We start from the raw sequence: 7,338 nt of genomic DNA on the forward strand, positions 1-7,338 counted from the left end.
TAACTGGGAAAAGCAAAGTTTTTAATTTTAATTTGATGAATTTTGTTCTTAGTCATGCCAGATACGCTGTAAGACTAAGACGGAATTTGGGACATTATGAAGGGAAAATTGTGAGTGTGGAGGTTTTATTTAGAAGTATTTTGGAGAAAGATATAGAAGTAATATATAAATATGGAGGATGTAATTTTGAAAAAGTGTTTGTGTGGGGGAGCACTTTTATTGGAATTGAGTCGAATGGAAAACTTGTTTTTAATTATTAATTGGGTTTGGTGGATGATTGTGTTGTTTAATAGGTTTTATTTTATTTTCTTTTCTTTTTTGTTGATTTTATAAAAGGATGAATTGTTCATCCTTTTTTGATTATTGATTGAATGTTGTAAATATTATGTGTTTTTTTCATAATAAAAGATAAAAAAAAAAAAATACGCCCGATCTCGTCTGATCTCGGAAGCTAAGCAGGGTCGGGCCTGGTTAGTACTTGGATGGGAGACCGCCTGGGAATACCAGGTGCTGTAAGCCTTTTGTCCACTTGGGGGTGAGGCATTATTTCATCAGCAACACCGTCTTGTAGTAAGCATTTGATGCTGAATTGACTAAATGCAGCTTCTATGGGCTAGTCTCCCCTGCCCTTTTAATACGATCAAAGTTCCTTGTGTTGTCAGGGAGCAACTGCCTTTTATTTATAAGACAAATAAGAATATTGTTACTGAATGCAGCTTGTGTGTGCTTTGTGCTCCCTCGCCCTGTTCAAATGATCAAAGGAAATAATGCTGGTGAGGAGTGGAACTGGACTGGTGTCTGATGGCCCTGTGTTGTCCATGTTGGAATTACAACCCTTCTTTTATGGAGTAAATCAAAAGCACAAGAGAATGTGAGATGTTATCGATAATAAATCAATTGGTTTCATGCATTTGTCTGTGTGTGTGTGTGTCTGAATGTGATTGTATTTCGTCATATCGCAAACATTTGTGATATCAGATAGGTTAAGATATTAAAAAGTCATTGGTGATTTTTTCGACAGTGTTGCATGATGGGAATCTAGTGGTTCACTGATATAATCTAGTAAACAAAATAAACTACTTTTTCACCACTCTGTGTGCAAGTGCATTCCTAAACGGCATTTAACGCAGGTCGATGTGATATGATATTATCAGAACACAAAGTGGTTACCGTTAGCGGAAAATGTTGGCACTGGAGAGACTTGCCCTCCACTAGGCAGAAGAGAATCTGTATCAAGAAGGTGGTTCACCCAGTATGGGGCTCAGCCATTGCACTCTGGCTGTGTTGACCCTTGTGAATTTTCCAAAAGTGGGAATCTTGATTGCAAAATTTATGGTAGTGGTCGTTTGTGCTTTACCCTGATGTCTTTGTTAATGATAAACTGTTGCTTGGCGGCAGGCTTAAGGATGACTTTAGTCAACTCACTGTGCTTATGGAGATCTTTGAAGTCAGTTGTGAAAGAGACTTTGTGGACCAATCGAAAGGTGGAAACATTTGTTTGTAGCAAAACATTGTTGGCATTTTGTCGAAACATTATGTTGCGAAATGCAGCATTGTATTTATGCCACGCTGGTACTTCAATCAGGAGATAGTTGAGAAGCCACTCTAACCCCCCCCCCCCCCCCCCGGTCATGATGTGCCATGCGCTTCCAATATGAAATTGTCCATACATGCGTTCCTCCTTAGCACAGAACAATGCAATAGGTTTTCAACATCCAGAGCTTTTGTGTATTTATTGTGGCTAGTAGGATAGCTGCATGGAAACTGTTGCTGAATGTATTTGTCAGAAGTCATTGTATTTGTCCGTTTTTTCCCACAAGGCTGAAATATGTGCCCTCGCTTTGAAATGTTAGCAAGGTTTGTTTGTATTTCATCCAACTATCTGTGCTAAAAAGTGATGGCTACAGTATATGTAATTTCTTCCACTTTTTGAGTGAGCCAAAGTTCAAGCTGCTTATCTAATTGGTAAGAATGCAATGTCTGTTTATCAGACTCACTTTGACTTTATATGGTGTACCAAGAGGTGTGCCTTTCGCTTATGGCCATACCAGACTGAATACGCCCGATCTCGTCTGATCTCGGAAGCTAAGCAGGGTCGGGCCTGGTTAGTACTTGGATGGGAGACCGCCTGGGAATACCAGGTGCTCTAAGCCTTCTGTCCACTTGGGGGTGTGGCATTATTTCATCAGCAACACCGCCTTGTAGTAAGCATTTGATGCTGAATTGACTAAATGCAGCTTCTATGGGCTAGTCTCCCCTGCCCTTTTAATACGATCAAAGTTCCTTGTGTTGTCAGGGAGAAACTGCCTTTTATTTATAAGACAAATAAGAATATTGTTACTGAATGCAGCTTGTGTGTGCTTTGTGCTCCCTCGCCCTGTTCAAATGATCAAAGGAAATAATGCTGGTGAGGAGTGGAACTGGACTGGTGTCTGATGGCCCTGTGTTGTCCATGTTGGAATTACAACCCTTCTTTTATGGAGTAAATCAAAAGCACAAGAGAATGTGAGATGTTATCGATAATAAATCAATTGGTTTCATGCATTTGTCTGTGTGTGTGTGTGTCTGAATGTGATTGTATTTCGTCATATCGCAAACATTTGTGATATCAGATAGGTTAAGATATTAAAAAGTCATTGGTGATTTTTTCGACAGTGTTGCATGATGGGAATCTAGTGGTTCACTGATATAATCTAGTAAACAAAATAAACTACTTTTTCACCACTCTGTGTGCAAGTGCATTCCTAAACGGCATTTAACGCAGGTCGATGTGATATGATATTATCAGAACACAAAGTGGTTACCGTTAGCGGAAAATGTTGGCACTGGAGAGACTTGCCCTCCACTAAGCAGAAGAGAATCTGTATCAAGAAGGTGGTTCACCCAGTGTGGGGCTCAGCCATTACACTCTGGCTGTGCTGACCCCTTGTGAATTTTCCAAAAGTGGGAATCTCGATTGCAAAATTTATGGTAGTGGTCGTTTGCGCTTTACCCTGATGTCTTTGTTAATGATAAACCGTTGCTTGGCGGCAGGCTTAAGGATGACTTTAGTCAACTCACTGTGCTTATGGAGATCTTTGAAGTCAGTTGTGAAAGAGACTTTGTGGACCAATCGAAAGGTGGAAACATTTGTTTGTAGCAAAACAATGTTGGCATTTTGTCGAAACATTATGTTGCGAAATGCAGCATTGTATTTATGCCACGCTGGTACTTCAATCAGGAGATAGTTGAGAAGCCACTCTAACCCCCCCCCCGGTCATGATGTGCCATGCGCTTCCAATATGAAATTGTCCATACATGCGTTCCTCCTTAGCACAGAACAATGCAATAGGTTTTCAACATCCAGAGCTTTTGTGTATTTATTGTGGCTAGTAGGATAGCTGCATGGGAAACTGTTGCTGATGATGTATTTGTCAGAAGTCATTGTATTTGTCCGTTTTTTCCCACAAGGCTGAAATATGTGCCCTCGCTTTGAAATGTTAGCAAGGTTTGTTTGTATTTCATCCAACTATCTGTGCTAAAAAGTGATGGCTACGGTATATGTAATTTCTTCCACTTTTTGAGTGAGCCAAAGTTCAAGCTGCTTATCTAATTGGTGAGAATGCAATGTCTGTTTATCAGACTCACTTTGACTTCATATGGTGTACCAAGAGATGTGCCTTCGCTTACGGCCATACCAGCCTGAATACGCATTTCCTGATTGGAGAAGTGACGACAGGTGCGAGTGTCTGAGCTGTGAGTGAGTGTTTGCTGGAGAGTGTTTGCTCGAGAGCTATTTTTGTTAATTAATTGGTTTTTGCAATATAATTTATTATTTTCTTCAGTTGAATAGTTTTAAGTTTGGTTAGTCTTCCCCCTTGCAGTTTTGCTGCTTGGGGGAGAGCTTTTTTTGGACCCATTTTTTGATATATAATGACGGACAACATGGCAACGACAAACGGAATGGAAAAGGACAATGAAAATGCGCAACGGAAGAAAAATGAAGATAAAGAAGGAATGAAATATGGCAAAGAATACACGGTGGCAATTGAGTTGGAAGGAGAAGACAAAGTGACGACGATGGAACTATTACGAGCAATTAAGGAGGTATGTGGAGAGGTGGTGGGATGCCGAATGAAAGGAGAAAAGAAGTACGAAGTTACGATGAGAAACGAAAAAGGAAAAGAACGGTTAATGGATGGAATAAGGATAAAGAACACAAGGATTCTGGCGAGAGATATTAATGTGAAGGAATTGGTGGTGTCTTTTATGAATCTCCCAGTATACGTAGAAGATGGTGTGATACTGGGCAAGCTGAGTAATTGGGGAGTGGCGGCCGTCTCAGAGATAAGGAGGAGAGTTTGGCCAGGAACGGAGGTGGTTGACGGGACACGTTTTTGCAAAGTCAAGTTTACAGAAAAAGTGACATCATTACCTTACTCGACAAGAATTGAGACGTTGGAGGGAGCAGAATATTTCAGGGTCATTCATGACAAACAGGTCAGAGTGTGTCGTTTGTGTATTCAACCCGGGCACATAGTGAAAGACTGCCCGGAATTTAAGTGTTTTAAGTGTGGTAATCAAGGACACTACGCAAGAGAATGTGTCGGAAAGAAGGAAAATAATTTTTGTGGAGGATGCAGAAAAAGATTGGCGGAGTGCAACTGTGGAGAGGTTATGGCTGAAGAGGGGAGTCAAGCACTATTCGAGGAAGCAGTGGTATTGACGCAAGAAGGAGAAGAAGATGGAGGAGAGGACGTGGTGGAAGGTGGAGAGACGGAGGAAGGAAGAAGGAAGAAGGACCAGAAGATAAATGAAATTGGGAGCAGTATGGACTCAGAAATAAGAAGAGGGAGTTTTCAGGAGGAGGGGGGGAGTGGAGTGGGGGGAAGCACGGGGGACTTACAGGTTTTGGGGGAAAGCACAGCACTAACAAGTAGCTTGGGGGGTGAAGAAATGGAGGAGGCTATGGAGTTGATGACAATACCAGAGACGGCGATGAGCACGGGGAGCACAACGATGACGGTGCCGGAGAAGGCGATGAACACGGGGAGCACAACGGATGTGGATGGCAAGAGTGTGAGTTGGCTGGAAAACATGGACTTGGAGGATATATCGGATACGGATGATGGAGAAAAGATTGAAAGAACGAGGGAAGGATACAGGAAGAGGAAAGCGACGGGAAGAGGAGAGAAAGGGTGGAAGAGGAAAGAAAATGGATAACAGTTAGAGGATAATGAAATTATATTTTATTATTTTTTTATTTATTAGAATGGTTAATATAATGTCAATAAATGCAAATGGTTTGAGGACAATAGGAAAATTTAATAGAATAGTACAAATGAAGAATTCAGATATTTTATGTATTCAAGAGACGCACTGGGATAATGTATGTGTTTTAGAAGTAAAAAAAATATGGAGGGATTTTATTTATGTAAACAATGGCAGAGGAAATTCAAGTGGGGTTGCAATTTTATTAAAGAAGGATGTAGTAGAAAATGTGAAGAAGATATATAATGATAATAATGGGAGGATTTTAATTGTGGATTTTGAATATATGAATAGGGTTTTTAGGATTATAAATATTTATGCGCCGAATAATGAGATAGAGCGGAGGGATTTATTTTTAGAATTAGGGAAATGGTGCAAGGGTAACTGTATTTTAGTTGGGGATTTTAATGTTAAAATGAATAGACTAGATATGACAAGGGCAGCTATTTTTAGAAGTGACGTATCTAGGGGGGTTTTAAGGAAGATTATGTTGGAAAACAATTTGATTGATATATGGAGGGATGAGAATCCGAACAAGAGAGAATTTTCTAGAAGGCAGGTGGTTTTAGGGGAGTTGAAACAGAGACGGATAGATCTGGTTTTAGTAAATGAAGGGTTAAGGAATTTTATGAAGGATATTAAGTATATTTTTACAACTTTTAGTGATCATGCTGGGTTAACATTTTCGGTGGGGTTAGATAGGGAGGGGAAAGGGGGGGGAGTGTGGTGTATGAATGCAAGGTATCTAGGTGATGAGGAATATGGAATACAACTTAAATCTTTGATAGAACATGAAATGGAGGATAAGCAAAAAGGGAATGATAAGTGCCAGTGGTGGGAAAATGTTAAGAAAAAAATAAAAGATTTTAGTATTAGATATGCAAGGAAGAAGAGGAGTAGGATGACAAGAGAAGAAAATTATTTAAGAGCAAAATTGAATGAAGAAAAGAGGAAATGTGATATTGATCCTATTTATAATATTGAAAGGTTTTTAGATTTAAAGGGACAATTGAGCAAATGTGAAATAGATAAATGTAAGGGGGCATCTATTAGAAGTAGGGCAAAGTATGTTTTAGAAGGGGAGAAATGTACGTCTTTTTTTCTTGGTTTAGAGAAAACTAAACAGACGAAATCATATATTAGTGAGATAGAAAATGTAAAGGGTGAAGTGGTAAATGATTATGTTGAGATATTAGAAACTGTACAGAATTTTTATAAGGATTTATTTAAGAAAGGGGAGGTGGATGAAGAGTGTTTAAAGGAGATTTTAGGTAGTGTGGATGTGCAAATTGGTGTTGAGGATAAGCAAATGTGTGATAGGAAGATAACAGTGGATGAAGTGAAAGATGCAATTAAGGGATTACAAATAAATAAAAGTCCTGGAGTAGATGGACTAATTGCAGAGTTTTACAAAATGTATGAAAGTTTTTTAGCGCCGATTTTAATGGAAGTGTATCAATACATGGAAGATAATAATACTGTTTCAGACTCCATGGTGACAGGACTGATATCGGTTTTATATAAAAATAAGGGGAGCAAAATGAAATTAGAAAATTATAGGCCAATTAGTTTATTAAACTCAGACTACAAGATTTTAGCTAAGATATTGGCGAATAGGATGAAGATGGTTTTAAATGATATTATAGCACCTACACAAAATTATAGTGTGCCTGGAAGAGACATAGCTGATACCATCATTACAATTAGAGATGTGATAAATAAAATGAATAGCGATAAGAGAGGGGGAATTGTTTTAAGTATAGATTTTAATAAAGCCTTTGACAGGGTGGAACATGATTTTATGTTTAGGGTACTGGAAAAATATGGGTTTGGAAATAGAATAATAGGGTGGATAAAATTATTATATAGAAAGGCAAAAAGTAGGGTAAAATGTAATGGGGTTTTAACAGATTATTTTATTCTTGAGAGATCAGTGAGACGGGTGCCCTTTATCAGCATTATTGTATGTTTTATCGGTAGAACCTTTAGCGGCATACCTTAAAAAAGATCAGTTGATAAATTGTGTAGAGACTCCGCAAGAAGGTTTTAGTCTAATTCATCAATATGCAGACGATACCACAATAACAG

At 38.9% G+C, this 7,338-nt stretch overlaps 1 non-coding gene across 1 annotated transcript; it reads left to right on the top strand.

Annotated features, from left to right (window-relative positions):
• Positions 1 to 2,034: 2,034 nt before the first annotated feature.
• Positions 2,035 to 2,153, top strand: LOC139543342 (5S ribosomal RNA). The gene has a single exon (XR_011668719.1). It is a non-coding gene; the product is annotated as a 5S ribosomal RNA (ribosomal RNA).
• The last annotated feature ends 5,185 nt before the right edge of the window (positions 2,154 to 7,338 follow it).

This window comes from Salvelinus alpinus, chromosome 17 (genome assembly GCF_045679555.1).
Source record: "Salvelinus alpinus chromosome 17, SLU_Salpinus.1, whole genome shotgun sequence".
NCBI classification, from domain to species: domain Eukaryota; kingdom Metazoa; phylum Chordata; class Actinopteri; order Salmoniformes; family Salmonidae; genus Salvelinus; species Salvelinus alpinus.